Source organism: Dama dama, chromosome 3, assembly GCF_033118175.1.
Source record: "Dama dama isolate Ldn47 chromosome 3, ASM3311817v1, whole genome shotgun sequence".
Lineage (NCBI taxonomy): Eukaryota > Metazoa > Chordata > Mammalia > Artiodactyla > Cervidae > Dama > Dama dama.
The window spans coordinates 60,828,001-60,836,999 of record NC_083683.1 but is presented as its reverse complement, the minus strand read 5'-3'; the positions used below and the strand labels follow the sequence as shown (position 1 = coordinate 60,836,999).

The 8,999-nt window shown below is 37.5% G+C and overlaps 1 long non-coding RNA gene across 1 annotated transcript in view; it reads left to right on the top strand.

Moving 5' to 3' along the window:
• The first annotated feature begins 233 nt into the window (after positions 1-233).
• Positions 234-8,999, top strand: part of LOC133047350 (uncharacterized) — a 56,087-nt gene continuing 47,321 nt past the window's right edge. Inside the window, exons 1-2 of the long non-coding RNA XR_009690722.1 lie at positions 234-384; positions 8,659-8,757. This is a non-coding gene — a long non-coding RNA (uncharacterized LOC133047350). The remainder of the gene's footprint in view (positions 385-8,658; positions 8,758-8,999) is intronic.

The following is an 8,999-nucleotide window of genomic DNA, read 5'->3' as shown; positions in this document are numbered from 1 at the left end:
ACCAGACTTTGCAAATAATCATGCCATCCCGAAGCCCATTCATGGTCTTTAGAGTATCTAATAGCTTTGTAAAAGTGTTCATGGGTGAAAAAGAAGGAAGCACATTCAGTCCAGCTGTCTCAAGAGAGCCTTCTGCTTCCAAGAATAAAGTCGCACATTCACAGGTGCTTCCTGTTTTTTCAAACACCTTCCCCACCTTCTGCACATCAAGCATGCATGCTGCAAAATGTGAGCCCAACAGGAAGCTGCCTGCAAATTCAGGTAGCTTTTCTGCATCTAAAAGAGGTCTTGAAGATACCTTCAGAGAAATGCCAGCAAAAGTTGTAGTCATCTGGGGAAGAATGAGTCTGGAAAACAAATACGCAGTGGACTAGCACCAAAAGGGTAAGAACATTCTCCTGTGCAAATGCTCTCTGCAAGTCACATTTTAAACAAATAAATGTGTTTTCCTTTAGGTTTTTTGGCTCCTATGGGTGAAATTAGGAAAACTCACTGCAGGGAGTGGGGAGTATCTGTCATTTCTCTGATGGAAGGGAGGGAGAAGTAGGAGGAACGCTGTGGTGGAGAGAAGGAAGAAGGCCCTCGTGGCTAGAAAACCCCAACTGAGTTCAGGGGAAGGATCCCTTGAAGGATTTTTCTGTTTCAGGAAGCTCACACACCTTTCCTGGGATTTCAGATCCACCACCTTGAAATGTGCATGTAGAGCTGATTAGATTGCATAGTGTTCACAGTAAGCTTTGATAGAGCGATTCTGGAGAATGTCATCTTAACATGGTCACAGGTGGACTAGCTGGACTGAGAACGCAGGCTCCGTACTCAGCTTTCAAATAGATTCAGTGAAGTAGTTCAAAGTGATGAGTGCCAGGCCTCATAGAGGGGCTGACTAATGTTGGGTAACAGATTGATTTTTTTGATATAATTAAAATTTAAAATGCGGGAAATCGGTAACTTCTGGTAGCAGTACTTGTTCAGCTCCCAGGACGTGTTCTTACAGTTTGCTTTTGTTTGGTTCCTTTTCTTTTTTTTCAATCCATACTGCCAAATTAGATTAAACTGTAAAAAATGCTTTTATTAAATTAACTTTGATTTTTTTTTCTGAAATGAAATTAAAATCAATAACCACAAAGGTAAGCTTCTTCCAGTTAACTGGCTAAAGGGTTAGATGGGAGAATTTTCTTCTGTTGGGATTCAAACCACTATCTGTAATCTATACTGGTCAAAACTGGTCCATGTACATCTTAAAGAAGACCACCCTTAACAGTGAACTAAAGGAACAAAACTATATAACAAACAAAAATTATATAATACATTTTATTTTGAAAACTTTATACATCTAAGAGTTTGAAAAAAAAATCAGTAATTTTTTTTAACTGTAAAATCGGTTCTACACAAGAATTTCTTTCTCTTCCAGCTGACTCATGTAGCTTGGTAGAGCACCATGTCACTGTAAGTGAACATCTATTGAGGATCTCACCATGTAAATGCTATAGATTTTAAAAGTTCTTGTCTTTAGGAACCTGATGTCCTCTCAGGGCATAGATGTAACAGTAGTAAATCACCAAATAATGACAAATGCAGGCTGGATTCTAGTCTTGGTTGTCCCATCTAGGTTTCAATTCTCTCATCAGCAAAATGAGGGAGTTGAATTAGGTATTCACTGAAACCCCTTCTAGCTTTAAAATGTATTGCTTCTTAGGTTTAAAAAAAAATACCCAGAATAAAATATGGCATGTGCTAAGTGTCAGATGAGTTGTTCTAATGGTTCTGAGAAGGGAGACACTGTATTGGGCTGGAATAACTTGGGAGAACTCTGTGGGGCTGAGAACATGGGTTGGGTCTGGAAAATGGACAGAACCTATGAAGGCAGAGAAGAGGAGCAGGAGTTCACAGGCTCACTCAGGAGAGTGGGGGATGCTTGAATGTGGCTAAATTAACACAGACCCCCAGATTCACCTCTGAATGCTAGAGAAAATCCTCTTTCTTGCTGCTCTGACATGCAGGATAATAACAGTCACCTGTAGAAAAGTTTCAGTAGTCGAGATAGATGATGCAATAGGTGTAGCATCCTCAGAGGAGAGCCACCATAATGGGCTGGATTTTTAACCCAGAGCTCTCTTTTAAAGTTTGGTATCCCTTACAGAAGTTGAGAAAAAAGGTTTTCCTGAAAGAAAACTACACAAAATCATATGATAATAAGACCACAGGCTCTAGGCAATGAAACAAGTCACTAAGGATAAAAATGATACTATCCACCAACTAAGAAAGTTGTAGCCTTCTGCTTTCACGTATGACTGCATGACTCCTGCTCCTTGCCCTTTGACCTCATACTTTTCTCTCACCCAGTCAGTTCTTTTATGGTCTCTCTTGCCTCCATGCCAACTCAGGCCCCATAGCCAGCTATTTCTAGCAATAGAATAATAGAATATTCTAGTATTCTAGAGTGGCCCCTTGAAGCTACCATTTCTTTATCTGCCATTCAAATCCCATTATTCTCCTCAATTCTCCTCCTGAGCTACTGAGCATTGTGGCAGAAAATTACAGCTGTACTGAGTATGTACCCCATAAATTTTTACTTTTTAATCTCAACTGAACTATCATTGCTACTCAACCATTAAAAAAATTCCTCTAAAACCACCTTCTTAAAATCTCTCCACCATTCTCTTTATCCTCAAATTCTTGCTGCTCTTCCTTTTACTGTATGATAGCATCCTACATTCTGCATTTTTTGAGGATTTGATGTTAGCTGATATACACTCCCTCAACTTTCCCTATCACTTCATCTCAAATTATGCTATATCTTCACTGAGGTACCTACATAGCTTGCATCTAAAAGGTGTTTATTATGAGCTTGGTCCTTACATGTATGAGATCACCTCATCTTTTCAACAACTTTATGAGGTAAATACTATCAACTCTGTTTTATAGATGAATAAGACATGTGCCCATGATCACTCAGCCAGTAAAGAACAAAACAATAAAGAACAAAAACAAGGATTTAAATTTAGGTAATCTCATACAGATGGCCAACAAACACATGAAAAGAAGCTCAACATCGTTAATTATTAGAGAAATCAATGTATGACAAAACCCACTGAAATGTTGTGAAGTAATTAGCCTCCAACTAACAAAAAAATTTAAAAAAAAATAATAATAAAAAAAAAAGAAAATCAAAGCCACAATGAGGTATTACCTCATGCTGGTTAGAATGACCATCATAAAAAAAAAAAATCTACAAACAATAAATACTGGAAAGTGTGTGGAGAAAAGGAAATCCTCTTACACTGTTAGTGGGAATGTAAATTAACACAGCAACTATAGAAAACAGTATGGAGGTTCCTTAAAAAACTAAAAATAGAACTACCATATGACCAAGCAATCCCACTACCAGACATATACCCAGAGAAAACCATAATTCAAAAAGATATACACTCCAATATCATCTGCAGCATACTTAAAAAATAGCCAAGACATGGAAGCAACCTAAATGTCCATCAACAGAGGAATGGATAAAGAAACTCTGGTACATACACACAATGGAATATTACTCAGCCATAAAAAGTAACGAAACTTCATCATTTGCAGAGACATGGATGAGCTTAGAAATTGCCTACAGAGTGAAGTCAGGAAGACAAAAACAAATACCATATATTAAATGCATATATATAGAATCTAGAAAAACGGTATAGATGATCTTATTTGCAAAACAGAAATAGACACACAGATATAGAGAACAAATATATGGATACCAGGGGGAAAGGCAGTGGCAGGGGGATAGAGATGGGTAGGATGAATTAAGAGATTAGGACTAACATATATACACTACTGTGTATAAAATAGATAACTAACAAGAACCTACTGCATATCACAGGGAACTCAGTTCTCTGTGGTGACCTAAATGGGAAGGAAATTAAAAAAAGAGAGGATATATGTATACGTGTGATGATTCGCTTTCTGTACAGCAGAAACTGACATGGCAATGTAAATAACTATCCTCTGAAAAAAATAAATAATATTTAGGTAGTCTCTGTTCAGAGTCTGCCTTCTTTCCCTGATCCTGAAGAGAAGTGGGAGAAGGAGTGAGAGAGAGAGAGAGAGTGTGTGTGTGTGTGTGTGCATGTGCTCACATGCAAGCATGTATGCATGTATATGGAGGCTAGGGGATCTGAACATAGTTCTGTATGTATTTATTTGACAGTCAGTACTAATCTATCCCTTCTACCTCTGAGTTCTATCCTATCCTTACTCACCTATTCAAGAAACTTGTATCAGTTAGCGTTTGCTATGTAACAAACCGCCTCAAAATTTAGTATCTTAGAACAACTACCATGCATCATTGCTCACAAGTCTAAAGGTAAACTGGATATTTCTTCTAAGAAGAGCCAGGTTGGGCTAATTTCAGCTGTATTTACTCACACCTCAGTGACCAGCTGGAGGCTTGTCTGGAACTGGATAGTCTAAAATGGCCTTATTCACAAGTCTGTAAATTGGACTGATGTCAGCTAGGGTGATAAAATTGGCTAGGCCATGTATTACTCATCATCCAGAAGTCTAGTTTGGGTCTATTTATTTGTTAGCAATTGCAGGATGCCCCTAAAGGCCACAAAATAGAGCAGGCTTCTGTGGACAAGCACTTTACAAGTCTCTTTTTGCATTACACGGGTTATCGTCCTACTGGTCAAGCAAAGTCACGATAAGGTCCAGAGTCACTCAAGCATGTGAAGCAAAGGGAGCCACAACCACAGAAGCCTATAGACTCTGATGCACTAACTATATACACCTCTGCTCTTCCATCCCTCCCTTTCCACTGGCTCCTTCCCTTCACCTACCAATTTGGTGAAATCTATCCTGTTCTAGAAAACCTCCCTTCAATTTCATTATCCCCTGGTATATAATGTATCTGAGTCCATGACTGCTAGGGATTGAATGCATAACTGAAAATTCCTGGAATTAATTTCCACATAGGAAACATGATAATCAAAGGATAAGTAGTTTTAAAATGTGTAATAATCACAGCAATTGTAAAGAACTCAGACAAACAACAAACTTTTTCAAGAAGGACTATTGTTTTATGGTGATAGTAAGAAAGAGGACTGGCTTTTAGTTGGTTATATTTCTGTTTTTACATTTGCTACTGACAATGCAACCCTTTATTATCTATGCAGAAGATAAATGTTGCCATTGTCTTGCCCTTGTATACCTATGCTCCAGAATCTCTCTCTGAAGTCTTAGAAAGGATGCAAGACATTTAACCTTGAAGTAACTCATTAAAATAAAATATAAAACAAACCAAAAAAATACCTTATTTTATCTCTGGCTTTCCCTGAACTCCACTGGATGGCATATATTCTTTTAGCTTTATAAGTTGTTATACAACTTATACAACTGGTCTGCGTTTCCTCAGAAGTTCGGGTTTCCATATGTCCACATCCATGTCTATATGAAGTATTCTGAACCTTTTCAATTTAATAGATTTTACTGTTATTCAGTCACCAAGTCATGTCTGACTCTTTGCAATGCCATGAACTGCAGCATCCCAGGCTTTCCTGTCCCTCACCATCTCTTACAGGTTGCCCAAGTTCATGTCCACTGAATTGGTGATGCCATCCAACCATCTCATACTCTGTTGCCCTCTTCTTCTGATTTTAATCTTTCCCCGTATCAGGGTCTTTCCCACTGCATCAGCTGTCTGCATCAGGTGGCCAAAGTATTGGAGCTTCAGCTTTAGCACCAGTCCTTCTGAAGAGTATTCAGGGGTGATTTCCTTAAGATTGACTTGTTTGATCTCCTTACTTTCCAAGGGACTCTCAAGAGTCTTCTCCAACACCACAGTTCAAAAGCATCAATTCTTCAGTGCTCTTCCCTCTTTATTGTCCAGCTTTACCATCTGTACGTGATTACTAGAAAGACCATCAAGAGGTATACAATAGTATGTAAGATTTTATTTGCATTTCCATGCTATAAAAGCCTTGTATGCTGCATTTTACAGAATACCAAAGTGAAGCTTTTCTTTTATTTCTCTTGCTACATCCCCCCATCTAACTTCTTTCAGGACTAATCTAATTCCTTTTATTTCATGATATTTTGGTTGACAAATTAGTCACCATTTTTCTCTGGGTAAATATATCTCAAAGCAAGTGTTTGCTTCTCACAGTAACAAAGAAAAGGTAAATTGTTCGTGTAAGTAGAGGTAATCTCGCTCTGTCAGTTTTAAGGCTTAGAAAACATCTTGGCTTCCTAATTTTCTTTTCCTTTAGTCTTCCCACTAGCTGATAACCACCACAAACAGCCAGAATACTGCATGTAAGTTTGTATCTGTGATATTTGCAGCTTGGCTTAAGAAAATGAATTAGCTGAAAACCTCAAAGGTATCCCCTAGTCATTTTCTTGCCCGTGTACCATGGTGAGGGGTTTCAGACACAAATAGGACTCCATTGGACTTGTATCACTTTGATGAAGCTCAGAGAAGCAACTAGGTTCTGGGGTCTTTTACAAAAAAGGATTTATTTTTCCTTATTTTTTAATTTCAGGATTTTATTGGGCAGATGAAGGCTTTTATTTTTTTAGAAAATCTCCTTGTCTTATGCAGTTCATGGTGTACTTTCCTCTCTTATTCAGATAAGATTTGGAAGAGCAATCTGGTGTTCATCTCAGTGAAAGCATCAAAATATCTTTGTCATATCATTAAATGGAACATTATGTAGTTACACAACATCATAAAGCTTTTTTAAAAGGTCACTGAAGAATCTTAAGTGATCTGAAAAATGTTCATGAGTTAAGTCAGTGGAAATAAACTACAGATCTATATATGCATATCAATATTAGTTATGTCTCCATTTTGAAGTCTATTTATCCGGGTAGTTACTTAGACAAAGAAAGTATACCAAACTATTAACAATGAGTGAAGATATTGTGAATTATTAAATACTTAAAATATAGTTATGCTTTTCAATAGTTCTATCATGAACATGTATTATTTCTGTAACCAAAATGATTAGAACAAAAAGCACTTATTAGTAAAAAGGATAATATAACAAAATTCTAGGAAGATTTTTTTTTTTTTGGCCTCACAGTGAAGCTTGTGGGACCTTAGTTCTCCAACCAGGGGTTGAACCTGTGCCCTGAGCAGTGAAAGCACAGAGCCCTAACCACTGGAATACCAGGGAATTCTCCTATGAAGACTTTATCTTATAGCAGAAGCTTTGACGAAGAAATTTAATATACACAATCATTTTCCTATTAGGTTTCTTGATTTTAACATGAGGTTGAGAGAATAATAATGGAATTGTGACTTTCCAGATATGACTTGTAAGCATACATTCAGTAAATCCAGACATGTACAGGCAAGTCTGGTAGCTTGTTGGCATCTATTTGCATGCAAGACAGAGGGTCTTGGTAACGTTGTTATTTTCTTTTTGTTGATGACTGGCACCACCATGTCCTCCAAAACCCCGTCCATTTTGGCATGAAAGAATGTTTTAACGTCCCAAGCACAGGGAGGCATTTCAGTTGGGGAAGGGACTCATCATTACAGGCGAACTGGAGTACACAGCTGAGTAGAGACTGTCCTTGAGGCTCGGTTACACCTTCGTACAGTGACAACAAACTTCCTAGTCCACCCTCAGAAAAGTCTCATGGCTCTCAAGAGAGGAAGCTAGGATAGAGAATGAGTTAAATAAACGCAGTCTTAACCAGTGTTGATGCAAAGCAAATAGGCTGCAGGACACCCAGCTTCATTAGTATACATCAAAACATCATTATACCCATCTGGTAGAGAAAGAGGGACAGCAGATGAGTGATGTCATCGGGATCTCTTCAATCATAAATTCATTTCTTGGAGCAACAAATTTTGAGACTTAAAGGAAAATATATGCTTTACCCTAACTTGTTAAAACTCCTATGTACAATTTCCTAAGACCAGGGGAAGAATTAAAGCATGTATTTATGAAGTGATAACACTTCTTAAATAGTGTCTAGCATTATGCTAGAAATTGTGGAGCCTAAAGAAATAAGGCACTTCCTCAAAAGAAGAATCTTAGGATCTTATTTAGGAGATAAAAGAGACATACATACAGCACACAAACAACACTACATATTCCAGGGGGTGTAGCAGGGTGAAATACAGATAAAGGAAGTGGTCTGTGACAATTTAATAGGTACCCTGCTTCCGCTCCTCTGAAGGTCAGTCTAAGTTCCTTTTACTACTACCTGTGTCTAAGGTCCAATGGACAAGTTACATAACTTCTGTATGCCTCAGTTTCTTTTTCTATAAAATGGCGAAACTAAATCTGCTTCATAAAAAATCTGTATATAATACGCTTATGTCTAACAGACATAAATAATACCTCAATAAATAATACCTCCTATTACTACCAAATGCCAAGAAAAAATAGTTCAGAGAATACATCTGGTACTTGTAAAACACTGATTGCCAGAGAGGGAAGAGGCTTTTGACAGAAAGTGATGCCTTTCAGAAATGGCAGTCAGATTTTCAAAGAAGATTTTCAGGTTTGCATTTTATAAAAGGCTGGGAAATACTCATCCCAATGACAGCTTCAAATCATTCTCATACAGAAAAGAAAGTAAATGGTAAGAAAAAATGTGAATTAATTATTTTCTTTAAAAAAAAAAAGATAACTGATTTGAGGCTTCTCTTTAAAGCTTGAAGAGTTCATGACAGTCCATCATGCTGACAATCCTGAGGATACTAAGCAAATCATTGCCCATTCAGGAAAGAAGAACATATTCTAAAGTATATATGTAAGTATGAAGTAATTTTTTTGAAGTTAGAAAACAATATTTATTTATTCTTTCACTCACTCACCAATACATATTAAGGGCTCACCATTTGAGGGATGGTACAATCTGGAATCTAAATGACATAGTCTGTACCTTCAAGAGCTTTTAAGACAGTCAATACATAAGTGATTAAAGAGCCATGTGGCCAAGGTTAGCAGGAGGCACTAAGAAGGCTGGAAGGGATATCTAACGCAGGATCAGGA